The sequence below is a fragment of the Bos mutus genome, chromosome 12 (assembly GCF_027580195.1).
Source record: "Bos mutus isolate GX-2022 chromosome 12, NWIPB_WYAK_1.1, whole genome shotgun sequence".
NCBI lineage: Eukaryota > Metazoa > Chordata > Mammalia > Artiodactyla > Bovidae > Bos > Bos mutus.
Window position 1 is genome coordinate 18,576,807 of NC_091628.1, and position 14,476 is coordinate 18,591,282.

General features: G+C 42.1%; 1 long non-coding RNA gene across 2 annotated transcripts in view; it reads right to left on the reverse strand.

Moving 5' to 3' along the window:
• Positions 1-7,133, reverse strand: part of LOC138990253 (uncharacterized) — a 115,620-nt gene extending 108,487 nt beyond the window's left edge. For both annotated transcript variants that reach the window (XR_011466371.1, XR_011466372.1), the window contains exon 1: positions 7,021-7,133. This is a non-coding gene — a long non-coding RNA (uncharacterized lncRNA). The remainder of the gene's footprint in view (positions 1-7,020) is intronic.
• Between the last annotated feature and the right edge of the window lie 7,343 nt (positions 7,134-14,476).

Genomic DNA, 14,476 nt, shown 5'->3' on the forward strand with positions numbered 1-14,476 from the left:
GTTTCTCCTTGGCTGTCTTGACAACCCCTTTAGGGCTCAGATGCTCAGTCATGTCCAACTCTTTGTGACTCCACGGACTGTAGCTCACCAGGCTTCCCTATCCAGGGGATTTTCTCAGCAAGAATACTGGAGTGGGGTGCCATTTCCTCCTCCAGGGCATCTTCCAGACCCAGGGATTGAACCCACTTCTCTTACATCTCCTGAATTGGCAGGCAGATTCTTTAGCACTATCAGCCCCTCTAAATCACATGTTTTTGCTGTCTTACCCATTCTTGAGAATAGCCCACTAGTCTTCTACACACTCAGGCTTGAAATCTTAGAGCCATGGCTCCATTCACTTTAATCTTCTCAATCTCTGGAGCCCACTGTCTAGAAATAAAGCCAAGACTCCTTAGATGGCCCTCACAGCTCTAGAAAAATCTAGCTTTAACCTATCTTTCCAGCCTTTCTAACTTCTTACTCACATTTCTCTTCTCCCGCGTACCCTAATCCTTTCCTCATGCTCTTCCAGTTTGGTTGTACCCTGGGTTATATTACCCCTGTATCTTTTGTTTCCATCTTTTCCCTTACCTTAAAAAGCCATTTCTCATCCCAACACTCATCCTTTAAAAAAAACAAAACTTCTAATTTTGTATTGGGGTATAGCTGATACACAATGATATGATAGGGACTCAGTCATACATATACATGTATCCATTCTCCCCCAAACTTCCCTCCCATCCAGGCTGCCACATAACATTGAGCAGAGTTCCCTGTGCTTTACAGTAGGTCCTTGTTGGTTAACCATTTTAAATACAGCAGTCCAACCCTCATTCTGAACTGCTGGTATAGTATCCATTCTCAAGCTCATCTTAATCACCATACTCCCAAAATATGGTGTTTCCTCCACCTGTGAGAAACCAGTCATCCTTGAGGTCCAGATGCACACTGTCTCTGTATTCAATCTACCACCAGCCCCAGAAATTCTATTGTCTCAATATCGCTTGAATCCACCCATTTTTATCTTGACTACAAGACCTTTGTCCAAGTCAGCACCATTGTTCACTTGGATTACTAGTATGGTCTTCCAGCTGACCTGCTAGGTCCTCTGTAGCCCATCCCCAGCTTGTACCTCATGATACAGAACGGTTTTTCTGAGCAAAAATCCAGTCAGACCCCCACACCATCTTCAGTGTCTTTCCCTGCTGCCCAGGCTCACGGGCTCTTGTGCTGTGGATTCTTCTCCCTTCTACAGCTGCTCTGGCTCTTCTCAGTCTAGACCATGCCCCCTCCTGTTGTGGGGCCCTTTCATCTTCTGTTCCCTTTCCTAAAATTCTCTTCCCTTTTGACCCTGCTCCCTCCCATTTAGAACTCATTTAGTCCCTGCTTCAGAAAAGCCTTCTCTGACTGCCTTCCCCCAGTTATCCATGGTTCTGTGTGTGGACTTTCCCTTCATGGTGTCTTCCTAGTTCATTATGTTACCATCAGATCAGATCAGTCGCTCAGTCGTGTCCGACTCTGCGACCCCATGAATCGCAGCACGCCGGGCCTCCCTGTCCATCACCAGCTCCCGGAGTTCACTCAGACTCATGTCCATCGAGTCAGTGATGCCATCCAGCCATCTCATCTCTCCTCTTGCCCCCCAATCCCTCCCAGCATCAGAGTCTTTTCCAATGAGTCAACTCTTCGCATGAGGTGGCCAAAGTACTGGAGTTTCAGCTTCAGCATCATTCCTTCCAAAGAAATCCCAGGGCTGATCTCCTTCAGAATGGACTGGTTGGATCTCCCTGCAGTCCAACGGACTCTCAAGAGTCTTCTCCAACACCACAGTTCAAAAGCATCAATTCTTCGGTGCTCAGTCTTCTTCACAGTCCATCTCTCACATCCATACATGACCACAGGAAAAACCATAGCCTTGACTAGACAAACCTTTGTTGGCAAAGTAATGTCTCTGCTTTTTAATATGCTATCTAGGTTGGTCATAACTTTCCTTCCAAGGAGTAAGCGTCTTTTAATTTCATGGCTGCAGTCACCATCTGCAGTGATTTTGGAGCCCAGAAAAATGAAGTCTGACACTGTTTCCACTGTTTCCCCATCTATTTCCCATGAACTGATGGGACCAGATGCCATGATCTTAGTTTTCTGAATGTTGAGCTTTAAGCCAACTTTTTCACTCTCCACTTTCACTTTCATCAAGAGGCTTTTTAGTTCCTCTTCACTTTCTGCCATAAGGGTGGTGTCATCTGCATAGCTGAGGTTATTGATATTTCTCCCTGCAATCTTAATTCCAGCTTGTGTTTCTTCCAGTCCAGCGTTTCTCATGATGTACTCTGCATATAAGTTAAATAAACAGGGTGACAATATACAGCCTTGATGTACTCCTTTTCCTATTTGGAACCAGTCTGTTGTTCCATGTCCAGTTCTAACTTCCTGACCTGCATACAGGTTTCTCAAGAGGCAGGTCAGGTGGTCTGGTATTCCCATGTCTTTCAGAATTTTCCACAGTTTATTGTGATCCACACAGTCAAAGGCTTTGGCATAGTCAATAAAGCAGAAATAGATGTTTTTCTGGAACTCTCTTGCTTTTTCCATGATCCAGTGGATGTTAGCAATTTGATCTCTGGTTCCCCTGCCTTTTCTAAAACCAGCTTGAACATCAGGAAGTTCACAGTTCACATATTGCTGAAGCCTGGCTTGGAGAATTTTAAGCATTACTTTACTAGCGTGTGAGATGAGTGCAATTGTGAGGTAGTTTGAGCATTCTTTGGCATTGCCTTTCTTTGGGATTGGAATGAAAACTTACCTTTTCCAGTCCTGTGGCCACTGCTGAGTTTTCCAAATTTGCTGGCATATTGAGTGCAGCACTTTCACAGCATCATCTTTCAGGATTTGAAATAGCTCAACCGGAATTCCATCACCTCCACTAGCTTTGTTCGTAGTGATGCTTTCTCTTCTTTTTTTTTTTTAATTATATTTTATTTTTAAACTTTACATAATTGTATTAGTTTTGCCAAATATCAAAATGAATCCACTACAGGTATACATGTGTTCCCCATCCTGAACCCTCCTCCCTCCTCCCTCCCCCTACCATCCCTCTGGGTCGTCCCAGTGCACTAGCCCCAAGCATCCAGTATAGTGCATCGAACCTGGACTGGCAACTTGTTTCTTACATGATATTTTACATGTTTCAATGTCATTCTCCCAAATCTTCCCACCCTCTCCCTCTCCCACAGAGTCCATAAGACTGTTCTATACTTCAGTGTCTCTTTTGCTGTCTTGTACACAGGGTTATCGTTACCATCTTTCTAAATTTCATATATATGCCTTAGTATATTGTATTGATGTTTTTCCTTCTGGCTTACTTCACTCTGTATAATAGGCTCCAGTTTCATCCACCTCATTAGAACTGATTCAAATGTATTCTTTTTAATGGCTGAGTAATACTCCATTGTGTATATGTACCACAGCTTTCTTATCCATTCATCTGCTGATGGACATCTAGGTTGCTTCCATGTCCTGGCTATTATAAACGGTGCTGCGATGAACATTGGGGTACACGTGTCTCTTTCCCTTCTGGTTTCCTCAGTGTGTATGCCCAGCAGTGGGATTGCTGGATCATAAGGCAGTCCTATTTCCAGTTTTTTAAGGAATCTCCACACTGTTCTCCATAGTGGCTGTACTAGTTTGCATTCCCACCAACAGTGTAAGAGGGTTCCCTTTTCTCCACACCCTCTCCAGCATTTATTATTTGTAGACTTTTGGACGTAGTGATGCTTTCTAAGGCCCACTTGACTTCACATTCCAGGATGTCTGGCTCTAGGTCAGTGATCACACCATCGTGATTATCTGGGTAGTGAAGATCTTTTTTGTACAGTTCTTCTGTGTATTCTTGCCATCTCTTCTTGATATCTTCTGCTTCTGTTAGGTCCATACCATTTCTGTCCTTTATCGAGCCCATCTTTTCATGAAATGTTCCTTTGGTATCTCTGATTTTCTTGAAGAGATCTCTAGTCTTTCCCATTCTGTTGTTTTCCTCCATTTCTTTGCATTGATCACTGAAGAAGGCTTTCTTATCTCTTCTTGCTATTCTTTGGAACTCTGAATTCAGATGTTTATATCTTTCCTTTTCTCCTTTGCTTTTTGCTTCTCTTCTTTTCACAGCTATTTGTAAGGCCTCCCCAGACAGCCATTTTGCTTTTTTTGCATTTCTTTTCCATGGGGATGGTCTTGATCCCTGCCTCCTGTACAATGTCACCAACCTCATTCCATAGCTCATCAGGCACTCTATCTATTAGATCTAGGCCCTTAAATCTATTTCTCACTTCCACTGTATAATCATAAGGGATTTGATTTAGGTCATACCTGAATGGTCTAGTGGTTTTCCCTACTTTCTTCAATTTGAGTTGGGCAATAAGGAGCTCATGATCTGAGCCACAGTCAGCTCCTGGTCTTGTTTTTGTTGACTGTATAGAGCTTCTCCATCTTTGGCTGCAAGGAATATAATCAATCTGATTTCGGTGTTGACCATCAATATTATTTGCGTCACACAGGCCTTCTCTACTAGATGCTCACCATTTTATCTGTTTTTGTCCCAAATTTCCAACAATGCCTGAATATAGTAGGAGATACTCAATAGATACTCATTCATTGAATGAGTGAATTGTTACTCTCTGCTCTCCGATTCCCTGATGTAAAGGAATCCCTACTTTATCCACTATTTCTTTCATATTAACCATAGTTTTCTCAAAATGAAAGTAAGAAATTTTAATCCACTTTGTTTAATAGGCCCTATGTGTCTAATAACAGCCATAATTCCATGTTCCAGCTTTCATTTTTTAATAATTAATGGGTACAAAAACTGGTTGCGAGAGGAAAAATATTAGGTGGATCTGAATGAGGTTAAGGGAGTTGTATGCTTTGACTACACAGTGGACAAAAGTAATTTATATATCTTTCCTTCATCCCACACAAAGCTAGTTTTCAGAAATTAGAACCAAACTAGGCCCTAATAAATGTGATGTTCACAGGTCATAATGAGGATTTTTTAAAGAGATTTTTCCCCCTAGTCAACTAATTGATTTTAAAGCTCTTACTGCAAGTGACTCACAATGATTTTAAAACTAAAAACTTTCCAAATCTCTTTATCTCTGATGTTTGTGCATAAGCCCAAGAAGAGAGGGAGAGCAACACTGACTCGGGAAAAACATTCAGAGCAAATACAAATACATTATCTGTTCTCACATCTGGCTCTAATGAGATACATGCGCAAAAATCTGCTTGTAAACATTCCTGCTCAGCTGTCTCAAATTCCACTGATAAGGACTGAGAGGACAAGAGGTGGTAAAAAGGTACAGAGAAATGGAAAGAGCATTAGGTGACAGAAAACCGGGATTCTAGTTTTCACCGCAGCTTACTAGTTATTAGACAAAGCATTTAATCACTCAGTGCCCATGTTTTGGGAACTAGAAAATGGCAGTGATCAAGATCTCATTCAGGAGGGTAGAAAGCACACACACGCTGACCTCGCTGTCCTCCCAGATATCCCTTAGATCAATAATAAAGATGTATGAGGAGGACACAGCCATAACAGTATCAAAAACTAAAGCCTTGGAAATGACTCATGTTGAGAGAGGAAGTCACAGCCCAGGACCCACGCAGGAGACTGCAGCAGAGACAGGAGCTGAAATTGTTCCTCCCTGTAAGATCAGAAGAAACTCTAAGCCCAGAGTTAGCAGATATGAGAACAAAAGTGAGCTGCAGATGACAATAAGCATGATTCACCTGGGTGGGGAAGATCCCCTGGAGAAGGAAATGGCAATCCACTCCAGTATTCTTGCCTGGAAAATTCCATAGACAGAAGAGCCTGGCAGGCTTCAGTCCATGGGGTTACAAAGAGTCGGACACGACTGAGTGACTGAGCATGCTCACACTAAACATCCATTATAGAAGCAGACTACTTTTCTCCCTCTCCATGAACCTCACATACCCCAGGGGCAAGTTGTGCCGGATCTTCACAATAATAATCTAGTACTTTATTCATAAATATAAATGGAAAGCTAAGGAGTCCTCATAATTGAGAAAAAAATCAAAACAGCCCCAAAGAAGGACACCAAGATGAAGGTAAAATTGTGAAAACTTCCCAGAGAGTAGAGCATAATTTTAAAATATGGAGTGGAGGTGGGGACTAAGAGAAATACAAAAGATAAATCCAGGAGAGTCATTATGCATCTAAGAGGAAATCCAGAAAGAGGTAGAAAAAAACAAAGGAGCTTTAACAATTAAAAAAAATAATTCAAGGAAATTTCCTAGAGCTGAAGAAAGGCTGGAGCTGTCAGAGTGAAAAAGCCCATTGAGTGACCAAATAGATGAAAGTTCAGGAAACTGAAAGGGATAAAAAAATTTTTTAAACTTCAGGAACAAATAATAGATTTCCTACCCACCCCCAGAGAATCAGATTGACATTGGATTTTTCATCAGCAACCTTAGCAACTAAAACACAATGCAGAATTGCGTTTTAAAGGATGAAGGAAAATTATTTTGAAACAAGAATTATATGTTTGGCCAAACTGTCAATCATAACGTCGGTGAAAACAGATTTTCATACTTGTTATGACTCACAAAATTAAGCCCCTGTCCAAGTTTTGTGACAATTGCTGTAAATTTTATTACATATTCTTTTAACACAAAAGGGAATCCAAGAAATAGGAAACTGTACGGTATGATACAAATATTAGGGGATATAACCCAGAAGTGAGGCGAAGAAATTTCAGTATTTTAGATCCACGGTATACCTAGAGAGCAGTTGATCCAAACTTAGAAGTCAGAGGATTCTAACAAAAAATGTATTCAAGAAGAAAGTGGATTCCTTTAAAATACATAGTAAGGTTTTAAAAAAAACAACTATGTAATTGTAAGTGATTTGGTGAGGACTTCTATCAAAACCGTCTTGGACTGGATATCCTAGCTGTCTTCATCAGCTTGGGCTGCTGTCACAAAAAATCGTAGACCGGGTGAGTTAAACAACAGACGTTTATTACTCACAGTTCTGGAGGCTGGGAAGTTAAGATTGAGGTGTTGGCAGATTTGGTGTCTGGTAAGAGTCCTCTTCTTGGCTTGCAGATAAAATTTCTTGCTGTTTGCTCACTCACTTTTTTGTGGTGTGTTTGGATGGAGAGAGAGGAAGGGCTCTGGACACTTTTTTTCTTAAAAGGACACTAATCCCTTCATGAGGGCTCCAACCTCATGACCTCATCTGAACTTAATTACCTCCCAAAGGCCCCACCTCCTAATACCATTACAGCAGGGATCAGGACTTCAAAAGAAAAATTTTTGAGGAGGAAAAATATTTAGTTGATAATGCCAGCAGAGCTTAAGACGAGGATTCTGTTACAAGTGATTTATTGAGGAAACGCTCTTTGGAGAAGGAGAATGAGGGAAATAATAAAAGATTAAAAAAAAAAAAACGAAGCAAAAATGTGGCTCTGCTCAATACAAGCTGTATAGTAACTCCACAGGGAAATAGGGATCACAAATTGCGGGAGAGAATGGGCCCCATCTCCCAGTAAACTGGTCTACTGCCCCGGTGTCAGTCATTCAGACAGTCAACCAGCTACAGGCTTGTGTGAGAAGGGGTAACCTCCCTGGAAAGGCAGCTTCCATTAGGCCCAGGACAATTCTCTGGAAAAGTGGGCACTTATTAGCTCTTAGAAGCCAATGCTGATTGCAGCTGAGACATGGCTGTAAAGTGAAATGACAACATAGGGGAAAAGTTAAGCAATTTAAAACTCTAGGAAAAACAAAAAGCTGTAAAAAAACAGAAAACAATAGATCCAAATGTGATCCAAATTGCGGTATTGTAGTCCAATTTTGGACAATCAATATCACCTACATCTCATTTGACTTTGACACTTAAACATTCTCCTTTAAATTACATAGGTTTAATTACAAGACTACTTTCACCGCTGTGTAACTAATCACTAATTAGATGTTGTTAAGTCCTGTCCAACTCTTTTTTGACCTCATGAACTATATACAGTGCATGGTATTTTCATAATCATATTAGAATAAGTATCATGTTTTAATTTTTTTAATCAACCCATAGACAAAGCATGTAAGAATTAATTATAGTTACAGGACACAAGGTAAAAATTTAAAACCTTAACATACAAAGTAATGATAGGACTAATAGAAGTTTGGAGTAAAAGGGAGAGAGATGAGGTAAAGGATAATATTCTTTGATGAGGTAAAGAGTGAAAATTCTTCATCTGCCATAAAATGGGTAAATCTATTTTTTCTAAAATTGAAATATGAAGCATTCCAGACTTTAAGCACTATGTTATTTAGTATTATAAAGATATGCAATGAAGAACTAAAATAAATATATAACTAGCAAAAAGTTGAGTGAAAGAGGAAGGTATTATAAATAAGCTAAATTTCTCACTTTGACAGAAAGGAATCCATTTAGATTCTTAGATTCTACCTAAGGCTGACAAGCAAAGAAATGACCAAATGCTATTATTTGATATTATAGAGAAAAGTACCAGAAGAGAAAAGAAAAGCAGTTGAAAATGAGGAAAGGTCTGGGAAGAGATTTTTTTTTTTAGTCGCTCAGTCATCAGACTCTGCAACCCCATGGACTGTAGCCCACCAGACTCCTCTGTCCATGCAATTCTCCAGGCAAGAATACTGGAGTGGGTAGCCATTCTCTTCCCCAGGGGATCTTCCCAACCCAGGGATCAAACCCTGGTCTCCCGCGCTGCAGGCAGATTTTTATTATCATCTGAGCCACTAGGGAAGCCCTTTTTTTAAAAAAAAATTTATTTTGTAATTGTCTGTATTGTTGGGTGGTTTTCTGTCTTCATGTATTGTTTTTGTAGCACTAATAAAAACGGCAATAAGAATACTTTCTAGCCTATCCCATCAAGTAATCAAGAAGGTTCATTAAGATAATGCATAGGAAAGCACTTTGCAAACTCTTAAGTACTAAGATAAATGTGAAGCGTTATTAAGAGGGCAGTCTTAGGCAGTTCAAGATTGCGGAAGGAACTGTAGCACGTTCCTTTATCAAGCCCTATTTTTAAGGTGCCAAGATCCAAATTAAAAAGGAAGCTGTCTCTAAAATGCTGACCATAAAATATCTGAAAGAAAAAATGTGCTGAGAGAAAGTATTTGGAAGAATGACAAGAAGAAAATTTAAAGAGTGTTTCGAAAGAGCTATTAGGTTTCCATCAAGTTGTTTCTATAAAACAAAAACACCGGGGGAACTAAACGTCAACAGCGGTACTATCATCTTAGAAAACGGTATCACAGGAAAAAAAATTTATAATTAGAATAAAGACTTATCTCCTTACACCTAAACCATTTTCAGATACTTTTGTAAATAGTCTCATAATTAGCATCACAAATGTTTTAGAATACCGTGTTTTTCATAACTTGTTAATTAGGCAGGTAGTTCTGCTCAATAGTCCCATTAAGGGCTTTGAAATAAAATTGTTGGTTCATGTGTCTATCTCCTTTGCATAAAAAGGAATTTTTCAAAACAAGGAACTATGTCTTAAAACACTTTGTTCTGCTTCTATTTCTTATCTTGGGGCCTCCTAGCACTCAATAAGAGTTTGTTAAATGGATAAATTGATGAAAGAACTAGAAACCAATGCTTTTTTTAATTATCCAAAGCATACCCTTGTCTGTCTGTGATGACGAGGACATACTATCCAGATACTGTGTAGGGCTTCTGATCTCTGAAAGACCCGTCTGAAAAATGAAAATAGTGGTATCTACTTCAGAAGGATTTTCATAATGATTTGCTGAAAATAATGCATGAAAAGTTCTGGGTGCGTATAAATGGTTATTACTGTTGTTGTTGTTTGGCTGTGCTTCAGTGGCCCCGTGGACCGTAGCCAGCCAGGTTCCTCTGTCCATGAAATTTTCCAGGCAAGAATACTAGAGCAGGTTGCCATTTCCTCCTTCAGGGAACCTTCCTGACCCAGGGATCGAACCCACATCTCTTGTGTCTCCTGCATTGGCAGGCGGGTTCTTTTCCACTAGCACCACCTGGAAAGCCCCATTATTATTAGCAGCAACTGCAAATAATTGCTGAGAGAGCAGTATGTGCAGTCACTGCCCACAGATCAAGACCCATAAAGATAAACAAGATTAGTACCTTATTGTCAAGGAGGGGAAATAAACAAGCTCCCTGGTCACCCTACTGTGCCTCTCTCTCCATGGGCTCCATGGCCAAGATCTTCAAAGAGAGTATCTCCACTGGCCCAGCAAGAGAGCATGCATAGGCTAATTTAGGGCACCCCATTCCAGTACTCTTACCTGGAAAATCCCATGGATGGAGGAGCCTGGTGGGCTACAGTCCATGGGGTCGCTGAGAGTCAGACACGACTGAGTGACTTCACTTTCACTTTTCACTTTCATGCACTGGAGAAGGAAATGGCAACCCACTCCAGTGTTCTTGCCTGGAGAATCCCAGGGACAGGGGAGCCTGGTGGGCTGCCGTCTATGGGGTCGCACAGAGTTGGACACGACTGAAGCGACTTAGCAGCAGCAGCAACCTATGCATAGGTTAGTTACAGAGGTATTTGTACAGAATTCTCTGTGATCATCCTTTCCCATCCCCAACTCCAAACCTACCCAGGGGCAAAAACAAACAAACAAAAATATCTTATTCATCTTAGTTCCCCCCAACCCAGTTCCTAGTATGTGTGTCCCGGAGTACTAAATGAGTATTTGTTCCATGGCCCTAAGTTAGTCAAAGCAAGAGACTGATTGATGGGAACAATCCAGAAAGTTCAGTTCAGTTCAATCGCTCAGTCCTGTCTGACTCTTTGCGACCCCATGAATCACAGCACGCCAGGCCTCCCTGTCCATCACCAGCTCCCAGAGTTTACTCAAACTCATGTCCATCAAGTCGGTGATGCCATCCAACCATCTCATCCTCTGTGGTCCCCTTTTCCTCCTGCCCCCAATCCCTCCCAGCATCAGGGTCTTTTCCAATGAGTCAACTCTTGGCATCAGGTGGCCAAAGTATTGGAGTTTCATCTTTAGCATCAGTCCTTCCAATGAACACCCACGGCTGATCTCCTTTAGGATGGACTGGTTGGATCTCCTTGCAGTCCAACGGACTCTCAAGAGTCTTCTCCAACACCACAGTTCAAAAGCATCAATTCTTCGGCACTCAGCTTTCTTCACAGTCCAACTCTCACATCCATACATGACCACAGGAAAAACCATAGCCTTGACTAGACGGACCTTTGTTGACAAAGTAATATCTCTGCTTTTGAATATGCTATCTAGGTTGGTCATAACTTTCCTTCCAAGGAGTAAGCGTCTTTTAATTTCATGGCTGCAATCAACATCTGCAGTGATCTTGGAGCCCCCCAAAATAAAGTCTGACACTGTTTCCACTGTTTCCCCATCTATTTGCGATGGTTGGTAAAGAGGGCTCTGATCTCAGTAACTCACAATGCAAACAGCAGGAAATCCCATGAACCTGAAGGAGTTGTAGACTGACCATGGGCTCAGAGGTTCTGATTCTACAGGCCCCAAAACTACCCCCAAATAAAGAGGCCAGAAGCAGGTCCTTATTTAAACTATCAGGCTTTATGTCTTATGGTCCCTTCCATCCTGGCTCTGACGTACTGAAGTTGGGAATTGGTGACCAAGCCTTCATTTAGGGTCTCCAGTTAAGGCATCAGGGTTTCCAGGAAAAGATGAAGAAATGACCCATTTCCTCCCCAGCTCTTGAATTCCCATCTTTCCCTAGCCTTAGTCTTATAGCTGTTGGCTTGTATGATACAGCAAGAACAGTGATGTCTTCCTACTGGAGTCTCCTCAGTTCTGTGATTTTTCTGATTGCATGGGGAATATTTTATCTTTGCTCTCTCATCGTTTTCTTGGAGTCCAACTTCATTTTTTAAACTAAGGAGGATAGCACACCAAAAAAATTGGCAGTAGATTGACATCATTTTATACCTAGGTTCAGTTTCTTATGATCATGCTTCATCTTTAGAATGTTCTTTTTATTTGGGTAAGAAAGATTTAAAAGACTCTGCGAGAAATTGAATGTGCAAAAAATTTGTGATTCTGTGCATTACACAGAGTGCAACAGAACACCATTTCCTTTGAGTTCATTTTAGAGCCAGGCTTGAGATTGAACATGATCACATCCTTCACGTCTCTGGGTGGCATACTTCATTCAGACCTTTATCACACAGTACAGTATCAATGTCTCCTGATTTTCCAGCACCCCCGCTGATTAAACAGCAAGGATCATTTTTCTTGGCCCTGTAATGATTTTGCAGTAAAGGGCGGAATTGATTTCAGAGCTATGACTCAGGGCCTGGTAAAAAAAATATTGGCCAAGAAGTGGGTATAAGCGGCCAGTGGCACTCTGGGGACTTCTATACCTTCAACAGAAATCTAAAAATATGCATGCAATCAAAGCTGCTAATTGAAGGAAAACCATCTAAGTTATTTGACAACTATAGCTTTCTTCTTGGGAATCTTTAAAGGATTAAGTAGCTTGCTGTATTAATACTCTTTCTTCAGCCATTTTGTGGGGAGGAAAGTGGGCTGGTATACAAAATAAGACCTTTTTCTTGCAAGCCTACTATGCACCTGTCACCAAATGGGGGTAAACAAAAGAAGCAAAAGAACCAATTCGTGCCTTCCAGGAGTTTATATCTAGTTCGGGGGAGCTGAAATCAGTTCATTCATGAAGCAGAAGACCCTAAGGTAGTGGTCAAAGAGGCCAGTGTTGGTGGGGCTCAAGAATGAAGGTGCTTGTGTTCCTGGAGTGGGGGCACGTAGTGGAGAAGGGGCTTCGCAGAAGCTGAGCACAGGCCATGCTGGGTCACCCAGACCACGGGGTCTTCAGCCATGGGCCTCAAGAGATAGAAGGGAGGCTTGAGAGGGAGGGGTGCTTGAGAGAGCTTCTTCTTTTTAAAAAATTGAAATAAATTGCTTTACAATGTGGTGTCAGTTTCTGCTATACAATGATGTGAATCTGCCATATGCATACATACATCCCCTCCCTCCCCTCTCCCATCCCACCCCTCTAGGTCGTCACAGGGCACCGAGCTGAGCTTCCTATGCTTTGCAGCAGGTTCCCACTAGCTATCTGCTTTCTCCCTGGTAGTATATATGTCAGTCCTGCTCTCCCAGCTGGTCCCACTCTCCCCTCCCCCCGACCATGTCCACAAATCCGTCCTCTGCGTCTGCATCCCTACTCCTGCCTTGGAGATAGATCCATCTGTACCATTTCTCTAGATTCCACATATATGTGTTGCTGTGCAATATTTGTTTTGCTCTTTCTCACTTCTTGCTCCGAGCCTCGAGCTCCCAGCTCCAGCTTTCTCCAATCACGTGGAAGAAGCAGATGCTCTTCCACTTTGGGCGGCAACACTGGCTATAACGCAGGCGCCACAAACTGTTCCTCCCCCACATCTCACTGCCCACAGGTGAGGCCCGAGGCATAGCACCCCGCAGCCTAGCTCCAGGCTCCCTGCCTAGGGTTCTTTCCGATACCAATCCCTCTCAATCTTTGCACACTTCAAAACCTGATTCTTGAAACCTAACGTGTCCTTTCTTAAAGATTTATTCATTTTTTTTTTGGCTGTGCTGGGTCTTCATTGCTGTGGGAGGGTTTTCTCTAGTTGCTGCAAGTGGGGGCTACTCTCTAATTGCGGTGCACAGGCTTCTTGTGGGGGCTTCTCTTGTTGGGCAGCTTGGGCTCTCGGGTGCATGGGCTCAGTAGCCACAACATGTGAGTTCAGTAGTTAGGACTCACCAGCTCTAGAGCACATGCTCAGAAGTTGCTCTGCAGCAAGTGCAATGTTCCCCACCCGGGGATCAAACCCATTTCTTCTGCATTGGCAGGTGGATTCTTTACCACTGAGCCACCAGGGAAGCCTCTAATAATAATGTGCTTTCTTAACCCCATGCTTTCACACATACTGCCCCCTCTAGCACCCAGAGAAGTCTTCCTTGTCATCTTTCCTCTTTGAAATCATACCTAGCCTTAAGACTAAGTTTCCATATTCTTCATTTACAAAATCTTCCCTGATTCAACCCCTAAGCCACTGACTGCTGGGCTGAAAATAATCTCACTCCACCAATGCTTGTAATACCATTTTGTTTGTAGTTTTTATCACGTTCTTCACATTATACCTTGACCTGAATTCTCTGTGAACATCCTTTGGGCCCCACCAAACTCTTGGAGGGGCAAGACAAATGCCTCTTTCATCTCTGCCCTGACCCCAGTTTCCTTGCCTGTTTCTCCTATAGAGCCCCAAATGAACATGTGTTGTAGGAAAGTGAAAGTGCTAGTCGCTCAGGCGTGTCCAGTTCTTTGCAACCCCATGGTCTATAGGCCACCAGGCTCCTCTGTCCATGGGATTTTCCAGGCAAGAATACTGGAGTGGTTTGCCATTTCCTTCTCCAGGGGATCTTCCTGACCAGGAATCGAACCCAGGTCTCCCTCATTGCA